Source organism: Heptranchias perlo, chromosome 10, assembly GCF_035084215.1.
Source record: "Heptranchias perlo isolate sHepPer1 chromosome 10, sHepPer1.hap1, whole genome shotgun sequence".
Classification (NCBI taxonomy): Eukaryota; Metazoa; Chordata; class Chondrichthyes; order Hexanchiformes; family Hexanchidae; genus Heptranchias; species Heptranchias perlo.
Window position 1 is genome coordinate 16,970,344 of NC_090334.1, and position 13,112 is coordinate 16,983,455.

Below are 13,112 nucleotides of genomic sequence, written 5' to 3' on the forward strand. Positions count from 1 at the left end.
ATGGGAAAATGTTGATGCCCGAAGAGACACCAAGAACCACCGAAATAGGTAGTCTTCCCTGGCACCTCCAGGGGCAAGAAACAGAAAATACTGCTGCCAGTGAACGGCTAGCGATGCAGTTTTATGATAGCTGGACTGTACAGATGCAGGATGCACCGAGGTGAGGTGCGGACCCACACAAAGGCTCTATGGGGAAAGGCCACCGTTTGGAGCCCTCCCGCCACTGCATACCAAGGGGCTGGAATCAGGGAAAAACCCCCCCTCAGGCAGAAATGTAAAATGATAAATGAAGGTAATGCAATGTACTGTATCTGTAGCTTGTAACGACTAATGAAATGAGGCACCCTAGGGTGCCATGAACTATATGTAAAATGTATGGTGCGTAACTGTTTTGATTGTACTGGGACCGTTGAACTGTGCTGTATGTACCTTTGTAAATTGTACCACTTGTATTGTATTGTTTGAAGTGTGACTTGAATTGTATTGTATGCACCTTTACAAATTTTATGGATAAAGTATATTTTGGAATATAAAAATAACTGGACTGTACAGACCTTCCCCAGCTCGAAATGAAATTGCAAACCATGGCTTTCAAGCAACTGTGCATGTGCCCTAATTTGCTGCCAGTGCTATGGAATCCATCCCAAAGTGGAGTCTCTTTAGGATTAAATTAGCTCCAAGATGATATTCTTGCAGATGGAAGATTGAAACCTGGACCACGCTCCACACTGAGACAATAATATCGAGCCAGCCAGGTCTGCACTACTCCAAGGCACAGTTGATGACTGACCAGCCAACTTGGCCCATTAATAGGACCTGGGGGAATATGACTATCACTGAGGCTGTGATTGTTCCCACTCAGCTCCAGGTAAATCTGCAAAGCAATGCCCTAATGAGTAGGTAGCCTTCACTGGACAAGCACTGGTGTTCCATGCTGGTAAGCTGCATGAACTCCAGCAGTACCTGTGTGCACATTTCGGATTCCCAAGCCGTGGATCTGCCAGCCTGCAGCTAAATTGTTTGGATTTAGGTAAGTGAGGCATATCTTTATGAAGATGGAGTGTGTTCTTTAGATCTGGCAAACAGAAACTCTACTTGTCTGAATTTTTTAGTATTTGGTTTGAAGACTATTTACCATGGCGTTGGGCTTTGCTCAGCTGGCCAAAAAACTCTTGCAATGTAAATGGGGCAGACTCCATAGGATTTTATAGACCTGTTTCCACTAGAAGCGCTGTAAAATATTTTCTCTTGCTGGCTATTTTTTGTTGGTTTTCGACTGCTGCTGTTTACTGTGGCCTGGTGTAAAACGCCACGGATCATACTCTCCTTCATGTGCGGCAACAAAACAAAAAGCACATTTTGGTAAAACAACTGACCGGAAAGGAACCAAAGCCAATTCCATCTCTGCTGCAACACATCCTGTTTCTGGCAATACAGCATTCTCTTTCTAACTTGGAAACAGCACAAGAATGGATGCTCAAGAAATACACCTGCTGACAACACCAATTCCAGGAAAGCCCACTACCACGTCCCTTGGTTCTGCTACCATGGGCTGCACCAGCTGATGGCCAACAAATGCAAAAAAAGCCCCCCTTCCCCCACCCCAAAAAGTGATGGGGGCAGGACAATTGCGCCAGAAAGCATAACAACTAGCAAAATACCACAGTGCTGCAATAATACATTTTTATTTCAAGTTACAGAAGTATATAAAAAAAATTCTCAGTGTATGCAAACCTCCCAGAGCTTTAACAAGGTTTTTTTTTCCCTGAACTGTGACATTTCCCACTGTTATGGTACAGCACTCAGAGAGATGTTGTGAAGTTGCAGCTGTGTTCATTTCCTGTTACTACCACCTCCATCACTGGATCAACCTGGCTGTTCCACTGCATAGCACAGATTGAACCATATAACTAACTGCTGCCTATCTCATTCATAAACAAGGTTTCTGCAGCACTGTACACAGCACTTCAAGTAACACTAGTTCACAAAGCAATTAACTCCTTCATTGCTTCCCTCCTGGTTACCATAGTAATGGGCTGAGATAATTTAAAAATATGCAGTTCAGAATTTCACTCACTGAATCTGTAACAGGGAATGAATCAGAAGACTAAACAGTACAAATAAATGGAAACCATGCTGTATTTTTTTCTCATTTCCCCCTTACTCTTCCTGCCGCCACCTCAGTCTTGGCAACACTTCATGAAGAAGCTAAATACAAACAGGACAAGGGATTTTAAAAACAATAAATACTGGCAATCTCAAATAAACACAGAAAATACTAAACACAAGCAGACCAAACAGCAGCTTCGAAACACAGCTTCACCTGTAATTTCCAATGTAAGGAATCTAACAACACCAGGTTATAGTCCAACAAATTTATTTTAAAATCACAAGCTTTCGGAGATTATCCCCTTCGTCAGATGAATGAGTGAAAAGGTTCTCAAATTGCATATCTTATACTATGTTGGGACAGCATCACACCAATCAAAAGGTGTCGTTGTTATTCAAACAGGCCAGTCACGGAGAACAGCACGTCCCAGTACACTCGATATACATTGTGTCTATTACACAGGCAGGCAGAAAGAAACTCAAAATGGCAGAGAGAGAGAGAGAGAGAGAATTTTTAAAAACATATAATTTTTTTCCCCCTTTTTGCTGGTGGGGTTACGTGTAGCGTGACATGAACCCAAGATCCCGGTTGAGGCCGTCCTTATGGGTGCGGAACTTGGCTATCAACTTCTGCTCGACGATTTTGCGTTGTCGTGTGTCTCGAAGGCCGCCTTGGAGAACGCTTACCCGAAGATCGGTGGCTGAATGTCCTTGACTGCTAAAGTGTTCCCCGACTGGGAGGGAACCCTCCTGTCTGGCGATTGTTGCGCGGTGTCCGTTCATCCGTTGTCACACTGCGACAACGGATGAACGGACACCGCGCAACAATCGCCAGACAGGAGGGTTCCCTCCCAGTCGGGGAACACTTTAGCAGTCAAGGACATTCAGCCACCGATCTTCGGGTAAGCGTTCTCCAAGGCGGCCTTCGAGACACACGACAATGCAAAATCGTCGAGCAGAAGTTGATAGCCAAGTTCCGCACCCATGAGGACGGCCTCAACCGGGATCTTGGGTTCATGTCACGCTACACGTAACCCCACCAGCAAAAAGGGGGGAAAAAATTATATGTTTTTTAAAATTCTCTCTCTCTCTCTGCCATTTTGAGTTTCTTTCTGCCTGCCTGTGTAATCGACACAATGTATATCCAGTGTACTGGGACGTGCTGTTCTCCGTGACTGGCCTGTTTGAATAACAACGACACCTTTTGATTGGTGTGATGCTGTCCCAACATAGTATAAGATATGCGATTTGAGAACCTTTTCACTCATTCATCTGACGAAGGGGATAATCTCCGAAAGCTTGTGATTTTAAAATAAAATTGTTGGACTATAACCTGGTGTTGTAAGATTCCTTACATTTGTCCACCCCAGTCCATCACCGGCATCTCCACGTCATGTAATTTCCAGTTATTTCTATATTTTTTTTTACAAACAATGGCCGGTCCCTCCTTTCTTCAGCTGGCAGAATCCTTGTTTCAACATGGAAGTCCACTTGGGATTCCAATGGAAAATCACCCATACACACTCATTTGAGCAACAAGGCAGTCCTGGGATGAGAGCTAGAAGTCCCACCTTAGATCTTCCACCTTGCTACCTCCCTTCCCCCACATTTTCAAAAATCTCCTCAAAACCCTTCCAATGGTCCGTGCCTTCCCCCCGCCCCCCTTTCCCTTTCTCCTCCTGCTCAGTGTCTGCTGTTTTCCCTCCTAGATATAAAGTGCTTTGAGGTGCCTGCTATAAATGAGAAGTTGCTGCTACTGTTGGTTACATCTTCAGAACGCTCTCAGTTCTGAAAGAAACGTTCTCCTTTACATGCTGTTCAACAAGCTGTATATTTACAGCCTTTTCTGTTCTTATTACAAGCAAGGCCAGCTCTTCAATAGCCATTCTGTCTTTTACTTCCACCTCACTTTTTAAAAAAAACGTACCTCCCCCTCCCAACGGTGACCCCCCAAACTTGCTGAAACAGGCATCCCTGGGACTAAAAAACTTGCAACCTCTTAGCAACCAGTTGTTATAACCTAGGCCAGTAGGGAGTACTGTACATACATGTTAATCCTGGGAGAGGAAGCTATCAAGGAAAGCAACAGAATAATTACTAACTGCAACACAATTAGCTACTAGCTACCAAATTGGTACTGTGTTGATCCAATATTCTGTAGCTGTCACTATATATCTGTCAACCTTCAAGTCAGCAAGAATCAGTGCATTTGACTAACCCGCAGGCTCCGGATCAGACAAGTTTAATTAAAGGCGATATATTTGTTGAAGGATTATGCTACCGGTTACACCTGGATAGAGGCAAGAGATCAAAGGAAATTAAACCAAAACAGTAAATAAGAAAGTTTAAGAAAAGTGTTTATTATTAATAAGAATCAGATCCACTATAAGTTTTTCGAGCTGTGAATAATGCTGGTAGAACTCCTCGTGTGAGAAGTAAGGATATGAAAATCGGTGGGAAAAATTTAAACAACTAAATGTCATTGAAATAGAAAGACTTTCCAAAACATTTTCTTTGCATAAATGAACTTGCGCTGCTCATTGCTTCTACAATATCATTTAACGTGAATTTTGCAATAGTATCTATGACATTCATTTCTTGTAAAGCTCACAAGATTACATTAATGATTGTGCATCAAAAAAAAGCAAAGTCACATAAAATTTCAATAAAACACAATACCATCCAAGTCATTGAGTCATTGAAGTCAGTGTTTATGAACCTGTAAATGAGTTGGGGAGAGGCTGTTGTTTTTCAGACACTATTATTTTAGCATGCTAGTTAACATGTTCCAAATTAAGTTCTTCTCAATGCTATTTTAATGCAGTTGCTAACCCATTTGAAACAAACATGTAAATATGTTAAAATAGCTCAGCCAGGAATATAAAGTGAATGTGTTAATCGCATAGTGCACAGAGGAAACAAAACCTAATTCCCTGGAGCATCAAAAAGAGCCAAGAACTTGGACAAAAAATATACTTGTTTGGATTTTCACCAATGAAGGTGAGGAGTCTGCTTAAATATAGAAACACTACTCACCAACTTTTTGTCAAGGGCCAAAATCCTAACCAATGTCTGCTCAAGGGCCACTCTCAAGAATGCTGCCTCACCGAGCACCACAGATTGATGAAATATGGGTCTCCTCCTCCGATTCCCTCAACACTGGGCTCTGAATCGTGCAACTATGGGAAGTAGCCATGCGAGGCCAGGCACTTAACTACAGGAAGAGAAAAAACATTACACTATAGGGCCAAGTTTTATTTTAATACAGCCCTTTCAGCTGCTCAATGGAAGTTAGAATAACTCTGTCTCTTGTCATTTTCTTTTGTTGGTGAGCAGGAAAAGGAGAGGGAACAATATTTAATCCCAGCTCAGCCAACTGCCTATGGCTGGACAGGTCAGGGACGGAGGCCCAGAGACACATGGATCAGCTAGATTGCATAGGGCCACTGGAGAAGGGAGTGAGGTACAAACTGCATTGAGTACCACTGCTTAATACGGGCACATGACTGCATGTATTATTGACGCCTGGTTGAGCACAGCAGGGAGATATAAAGTAATGATCAGGCAAGCTGAATTTTTTGGTGAGGCAGGGGGAAGGAGGAGCTGCAAAATTTAACCAAAGAGAATAAAATGTACAATGTAATCTGTTTAGACTGATGGGTTTTAATCTGCTACTTGGAATCCTGTTTCTACTGGTGCATTGCCAAAAACTTAACTGGAGTACAGTAGCTCCAGTAATACAGCACACAGATCATAATAGTTTCACAATATATGCCACACTATCAATGGTATGGTAACACGGGAGGATTTTTATTTGGGTGCGGTCATTCTATTCGGTCTAACAGGGTTTCATTATTCTGTTTATGCTCTACATGAGCTTCCTTCATCTCACCCTATCATATCAAAGGCTCCAAACTGAATCTTGGTCTGTGCAGTTAGCTGTTCTCAGTTGGTAGGGTGCTACAATTGACCACAGCAACATTAGATTGGGAATGAGAGAATGGAAGGGGTAGGAAGGAAGAACAGTTACTCATTAATCCCAGTCTATAGATAGAGCGTGCGTGCTCTGCGGAGAGAGAGAGAGAGAGAGAGAGAGAGAGAGAGAGAGAGAGAGAGACGCACACGCACACAGCCTGTTAACTGAGGACAGGGTCAGGCTGGGTGTCATGGTCGCCACAGATAAGTCTCTCACTATCTAGGCTCTCGCATGAAGAACGGCCAGAAAATCTTACCCACTCGTATGATAAAAGATAAAGCAAGAAGGATGGGGGGAATAAAAGATAAAAGTAGAAGTGGGTGATAAATTTCTGGGATTGATGGGAGGATATTATACACCAAGCAACAGTACTCATTTGGAGAAACTAACTATTCACATGTGTAACTGAGGGACACATTTGGAGCAATCAAGAGGCTCATTTAGGCACTGACTTGATTTATCCACTTTATGATCACCTTCATAAGAGAGATTTAGTGTACACTTCAAAATAAATCTTCCTTTAACAGAGGTTCTGCATTTAAAATATCCACTATATTTTACAGAAAATCTTACCAAAACAAACTATCTTGTCCTAAAAAAACAATCTAAACATTTTCTGTTGGCATTTTAAACATTTATTTAATAGAAGTACTTCACATTATCTAGGTATATTCTTTCCTGGTTACTATAAAAATAACTATTTTATTTACTTCTATCCACCCCCGCAATTCAACACCTCCCCCCAACATGTCTATTGGTCCTTCTAAAGAAGTGTTGCTGAGGAATGTGTGTAGGTGTGAATAGGATTGCTTGCCAAATTTACAACACTGAAGAAACGTCAAATTCATTGATTTTTTAAAAAACACACACACACACACACCTTTGCTGACTAATTAAAACAGAGAATGCTACAAGTGCACATCAAGTCGCAGCATCTGGAAGGAATGTCATAATGTCCTGATGAAGGCTCCCACTTTTCTGAGGTGCTGACTTTCCTGTTGTGCATGGCTAGCATTGGTGGGGGTGGGGGGAGGGGGGGGGTGACAGAGAAGAGAAGAAGGGGACAAGCTGAAGCCAAGACATACAAAGCAATCTAAAGCATGGACACTATAAACTGAAAGAAATGAACTTCAAGTGAGTTATCAACCTCATTCAAACCCTGAGATTAGATGACTGCCTTGTAATCACTAAACTCATTTTACGGAATGGCTCTGTTTAGTTTTGTGTCTGTAATTGTGCTGACATTTGCTGTTAATGTGCATGAGAACAATGTGTTACATATTGATGCAGGATGACATCCACACTGAAGGATGAATAACTGACGTTCCAACTGCAAGTTTATCAGCATTTTGCAGTCAACTGTATGACTTGTTTAATAGTCCCATAAATATGCAGGTTACCCAATGATTCTGGACTGCTAGCATTGTCTTCCCTTGAGCTTCAAAAGGAATGATGTGGAGATGCCGGTGAGTACAGAGAGGATTATGCACCCACAGAAGAAAACAGCCCACGCATACTTTCCTGATTCAGTGAAATCTGCTTATAATGAACTTGGATTCTGAGTTACAGCAGCAACATCCTAATATGCTAACTCTCTTTCCACTATATTAATGATATAACTCTTCTGTAACAGCAGGCACTACTGCCTACTTAGTTCAGCTGAGTGCTAATCTTCCATTGTTTAGCAGAGAAATGTGCCCACAGATCAATGGAGCCAGTGCCTTCAGTCATAAAGCACTCACTATTGCTGTATGCTGACTGAATTAATTACTCTTGTTAATAGCAACCATTCATTTCCAAGTTCAGCTACAGGAAACCACTAGTCTCTGGACTGCGATCTTTTTGGGAAACGGTCACTTCCAGGTCAAACTCAATACCCTGAATAAGCAATGCACCGCATTCTCCAAATCTGACCTTACTTTTTGTCATCTAAATCAGTGTCCCTATATATCAATTTAAAGGCATTTTTACACTATGACTCAGTCGCTCTTTATTGGCTGCACTCTATAGTGCGAACAAGTCCGACTCTCTCATACCAACAGCGTCACAGACCCATGAAAATGGGGGCATCTTACGAGTCTGCTATTAGGATATGGGAGCTGTTTTTAGTAAGTTACTTTCTGTAGGACACCACACAAAACTAAAGCCAAATTCCCCAGTCTGATGGTAAAAGCAGGACAGTAACATGAGGAGATGGATGCACTCTCCGAGACTGGATGAAGTACTGCACGTGAATACAAGAAACGGCTCAAGAAAACTGATCTGTCTCTTCACTGTAACTGAACTTGAATTCGCTGCTTTCTGTTTCACTAAAATGTTGATCAGTATTGGTCAATCAGGGCACAATAAAACTCCGTGGAGGCAACCAGTCTGAGACTGGTAACTGTATAATGTGATGCAGAGCTGGTAAATTCGAGCTACACTGTAAACTTCCACATCACACACTCTAGGGAAAATGGACTTCTGCATACGTGCAAACACACACACACAAACCCATTTACAAGCATCTGATCACCAGTTTAAGACAGTTGACAGGCCAGCAGCTTTGCAATATTAAGAATGAGGTTTATAAAGCTGCTGCCAGGGAAATTTTTAAACTTGGTTTGCCACTGAGTCAATCAAGAAAACAAACCGAATGTTGACCTATATTGTTGCTAAATTAGTAGCGTACAAGTTGGAGGAAGCAATGCTAAAGCTATACAAGTGTTTGGATCTCGAGCGTGGCTGCTTTTGATCACTGGGACACAGAGGAAAACATTTTTGAGTCCCGGAAGGTATGCAGAGAAGAGTGTTGAGGCTGAACCCCGGTATGAGAAAACTATAAAAACTTGGCACTTCGGCCTTGAAAGGAGATGGCTGATAGCTAGGGGAACCTCGGGGATATACAGAAGATTAAAATGGCATCGAAAATAAATGGTAAATCTGGAGCACTGCTTTGAATTAAATCAGAGCAGTATAGCAAGTGGGCACAGGTTCAAGTAGCAAAAGGCAAATGGCAGGAAGCTCTTCATATGGAATGGACTTCAAGGTAAGGTAGTGGAGACAAAAACTGAGTCATTTAAGAGCTGACTGGTGCCGTGATGGAGGGACTGTAGAATTCTTTTGGTTCAATGAACTATGATAGGGAGGAGGAGAGCTATACACCTTATCTATATAATTAAGCAGGTCCAAAACCAACATTCTATGCCCTCGAGGTGGTGCTATGCTTGTTGCTTAATTGTGCTTCAAATTGCACAACAAAAGTTTGCATTAATACAGAGCTGAAACAAATGATGTAATATTTCTGACGTGGTACATACCCACACACACGCAAATTCCTGGCAATACCCAGCATTATCTCAAAGATGCAGTCTTATTCAACATGTTTCTGTCCCAACCTGTTGCACATTAAAAGGACATCAATGTGTATATGTACATTATAGCAAAAAGTCTACTATACACACTACACCTCCCATGCTGATGTTGCCACTTCAGCCGCACCCTTATATTTCAAGGCATGAAAACATGCAGGTAGGTAGATGCAACTAACGCACCAGATTTTAATGTACGATTTATTCAGAGAAAAGCTGCAACACAGTAAAACGATCAGTAAATATATCTAAATGTGCAGGATTTGATCAGGATTAAACGCTGACACTTTGTACACCCTGCAACACTATAGCGTCAGAGCAGCCAAACTCCCTCGACAGTGCAAGCTTTAGCTTCCAGATTCATGTTTGCTGCTCCAATCATGAAAACAGTAAACTTGGTGTTTCCGCTCTTTCATCTTTGTGAATAACACAGGATGCTGACTAAATTGAATGTGCAAACTAATTACAGCTTCCACTTGCTCGCATGGCGGCATTTGAAAATAATGACTTCAATTTTCCTCTGGGATAATACAAAGCACTAAAGCATTCTTGCAGCATTACAGGAAGGAAGGAGTGCTCATTGCTCCCTGTGGCTTTTCAACATACCCTGCTCTATTCCACAGTACTGAAGTATTAAAACAGGTTTCAATAAATAGCATTTGGCCAATGGAGAAAGGGAAAAAAAAGAACCAGAGCACCCCGTCCCCACATGCACTTTATTCTGTAAAAGATGTAGCTTTGCTCCCCTGAAGACTCAGTTGGCAGGTGCACCTACCTCAGCATGGAACTGAGCCATCCCAAACAGGAAGGTCCCACATTTCATGCCTGCTCTGTGCTCAGTTAGCTAATGTCAGCCTGGGTGGCATTTGGAACACAACTGGCCTCAGATCCTCTGGGGGATTGAGAGGATTTAAAAAAGATAGCCAGGGCTCCCATTTTTGATCACTATTCAGTGGCTCCTACTAGGTAGTACACGTGTGGGGACGCTGGGCGAGAACTATCTGAGGTAACGTTGTTTATTGGGGGGGGGGGGGGGCAGGGAAGATATCTAGAGCCCGTGGAACTGTACCCTAGCATAAGTCAGTGCAATCAAGAGAACATGGTACAAAATTTGTTTGGGGGGTGGGGGGGCGGGAAGAAAACATACATTTTATCACAGATAAGAATCAGGTTTCAAATTACATCACTTGGCAGTACCAGCCCAGCAATCTCATTTCAAAATCCTCTCACCAAAGTCACTTGCAAGAGATAATTTATCAAAGCACATCTTTCATCAAGTTCAGCTATAGTTTATTGCCAACTTACTGCCTCTCTGAAAACAGCCAAGGATTGGGCCAGTCACGGCAATATGATTGAATGATAACAGTCAAAATAATAATCACCACTGAAAGAAATTGTAACATCAACTCCACAGCCACAGGTGCTGGCCAACCTATTCTCACCCTCGTGGCCATTCTTCATGTGTAATCCGACTGCTGGGACACATACACTTCCAGCATGGGTTCCTGGATAACCATCAGGAGCAGGAACCCCAGTTGATTTACACTCCACCCTCACTCTGTATCCCAGGGCACTGAGGCCAATTCTAGTGTTACCTACTGCCATTTGCAGCTAACAACAGACCAGGAATCAAATCAGGGACATTTCTAATCATAACTTAAAATTCCTCATAAGATTTGCACCTAGGAAAATAGCTTTAAAATGCCTTCCTAATCCACTGGAAGCTTGTTTTTTTTAAAACCAAGGAGAAAAACAAACCCAAAATGGTAAGCATTCATTTCTTTTTGGAGAAATAACTTTTTCCCCCCTCGAAGAAAATCCCACAAAATGCCCAAGCACAACCATCACAACAACAACTTGCATTTATATATTTACATAAGGTGGCTCGGTGACCAAAAGCTTGGTCAAAGACATAGGATTTAAGGAGCATCTTAAAGGAGGAGTGAGGTAGGGAGGTGGAGAGGTTTATGGAGGGAATTCCAGAGCTTAGGTCCTAGACAGCTGAAGGCAAGTCTACCAATGGAGTGGCGAAGGAAATTGGGGATGCACAAGAGGTCAGAATTGGAGGAAAGCGGAGTTCTTGGAGGGCTGGAGGAGGTTACAGAGATAGGGAGGGGCAAGGCCCTGGAGAGACTTGAATACAAGGATGAGAATTTTTTAAATCGAGGCGTTGCTGGACCGGGAGCCAATATAGGACAGCGAGCACAGGGGTGATGGGTGAATGGGACTTGGTACGAGTCAGGGTAGGGCCAGCAGAGTTTTGGATGAGCTCAAGTTTATGGAAGTTGGAAGATGGGAGGCCGGCTAGGAGAACATTGCAATAGTTGAGAATGGAGGTAACAAAGGCATGGATGAGGGTTCCAGCATCAGATGAGCTGAGGCAGGGGCGGAGACAGGCGATATTACAGAGCTGGAAATAGGCGGTCTTGGTGATGGAGAGGATTATGGGGTCGGAAGTTCAGCTCAGAATGAAATAGGATACTGAGGTTGCAAACAGTCTGGTTCAGCCTTCAGCTGTCTAGGACCTAAGCCAGGGAGAGGGATGGAGTCGGTGGTTAGGGAACGAAGTTTGAGGCAGGGCAGAAGAAAATGGCTTCAAGTCTTCCCAAATTGGAGGAAATTTCTGCTCATCCAAAAATGGATGCCAGACAAGCAGCGTGACAAATCAAAGGCAGTAGAGGGAGGTGGTGCTGAGGTAAAGCTGGGTGTCGTCAGCATACATATGGAACCTGACATCGTGTTTTCAGATGATGAGGATCACAAAAAGGAAGTTAATATAATCCGAATCACAAATACTATCAACCCAGGGCTGACTGTGCTTGACCATACAACATTTCAAATACAGACTTTAGCGTGTAACTTGGTTAGTCATTCCTTATTGGCATTTATATTAGATTCATTGAGGCACAACTAAAAAGGCTGTTCCCTTTTATCAGGCTTTTCATTTTTATTTGCAGCATCGCAACTGCAGAGATTTGAAATAAGCAGAGAACACACTGCAAGATCAAACGGAATACTGAAGGAGATGGAAAGCGAGGAGGGAATAATTGCAGTAAATTAGTGAAATAAAGTTTGCTTCTATGACTCACTGCAGGATGTGCAGATGATTCACTTAACGATACTGAGATTATAACTTCCCTGTCTCGATCTCTGAAGAGGAATGTGAGTCACTGTAGACACCTTTATCAATGGGCATACACACACCTCTTTCTAACTGCAGCAATGATGCAGACAGCTGTCTATATCAATGGGCGTACACACCACTCCTATCACTGCAGCAGCGATATAGACAGTTGTCTATGTCTATATCAATGGGTGTACACACCTCTCCTGTATTTGCAACAGTAAGAGACAGCTGTCATGGCTGTAGTGTTAAACTGCTAGGATTTAACCAGTGATTCATTCATTCATTCTAAGGCCCAGTGAACACAAATGCAAGACAAAGGGAAATGATTTTACCAGAATAGATTATCAATTTACATGGAATCTGATAATTTCTGATGACTTGTAATTATTTTTCTTCAATAAAGCAGTTTGCTTTTTATATATATGTAGATGTATATAAAAAATGCTGGCCATTATAAATTAGATTTTCTTTTAAAAGAAATGTTGTTTGAACCCTTATTTTGTACTGTAGAAATTTCAGTTACTCAGGAAAAAACAGCAGATTAAAAAAA

The 13,112-nt window shown here is 42.3% G+C and overlaps 1 protein-coding gene across 3 annotated transcripts in view; it reads right to left on the reverse strand.

Annotated features, from left to right (window-relative positions):
* Window positions 1–13,112, reverse strand: part of sipa1l1 (signal-induced proliferation-associated 1 like 1) — a 348,364-nt gene that overhangs the window by 161,446 nt on the left and 173,806 nt on the right. The window contains exon 1 of one of the 3 annotated variants that reach the window (XM_067991259.1): window positions 5,146–5,275. The exons of the other annotated variants lie outside the window; for them this stretch is intronic. The gene's annotated coding sequence lies outside the window, so the exon portion shown is untranslated. Of the gene's footprint in view, window positions 1–5,145; window positions 5,276–13,112 lie in introns of those variants that run through there. 3 annotated transcript variants of the gene reach the window in all.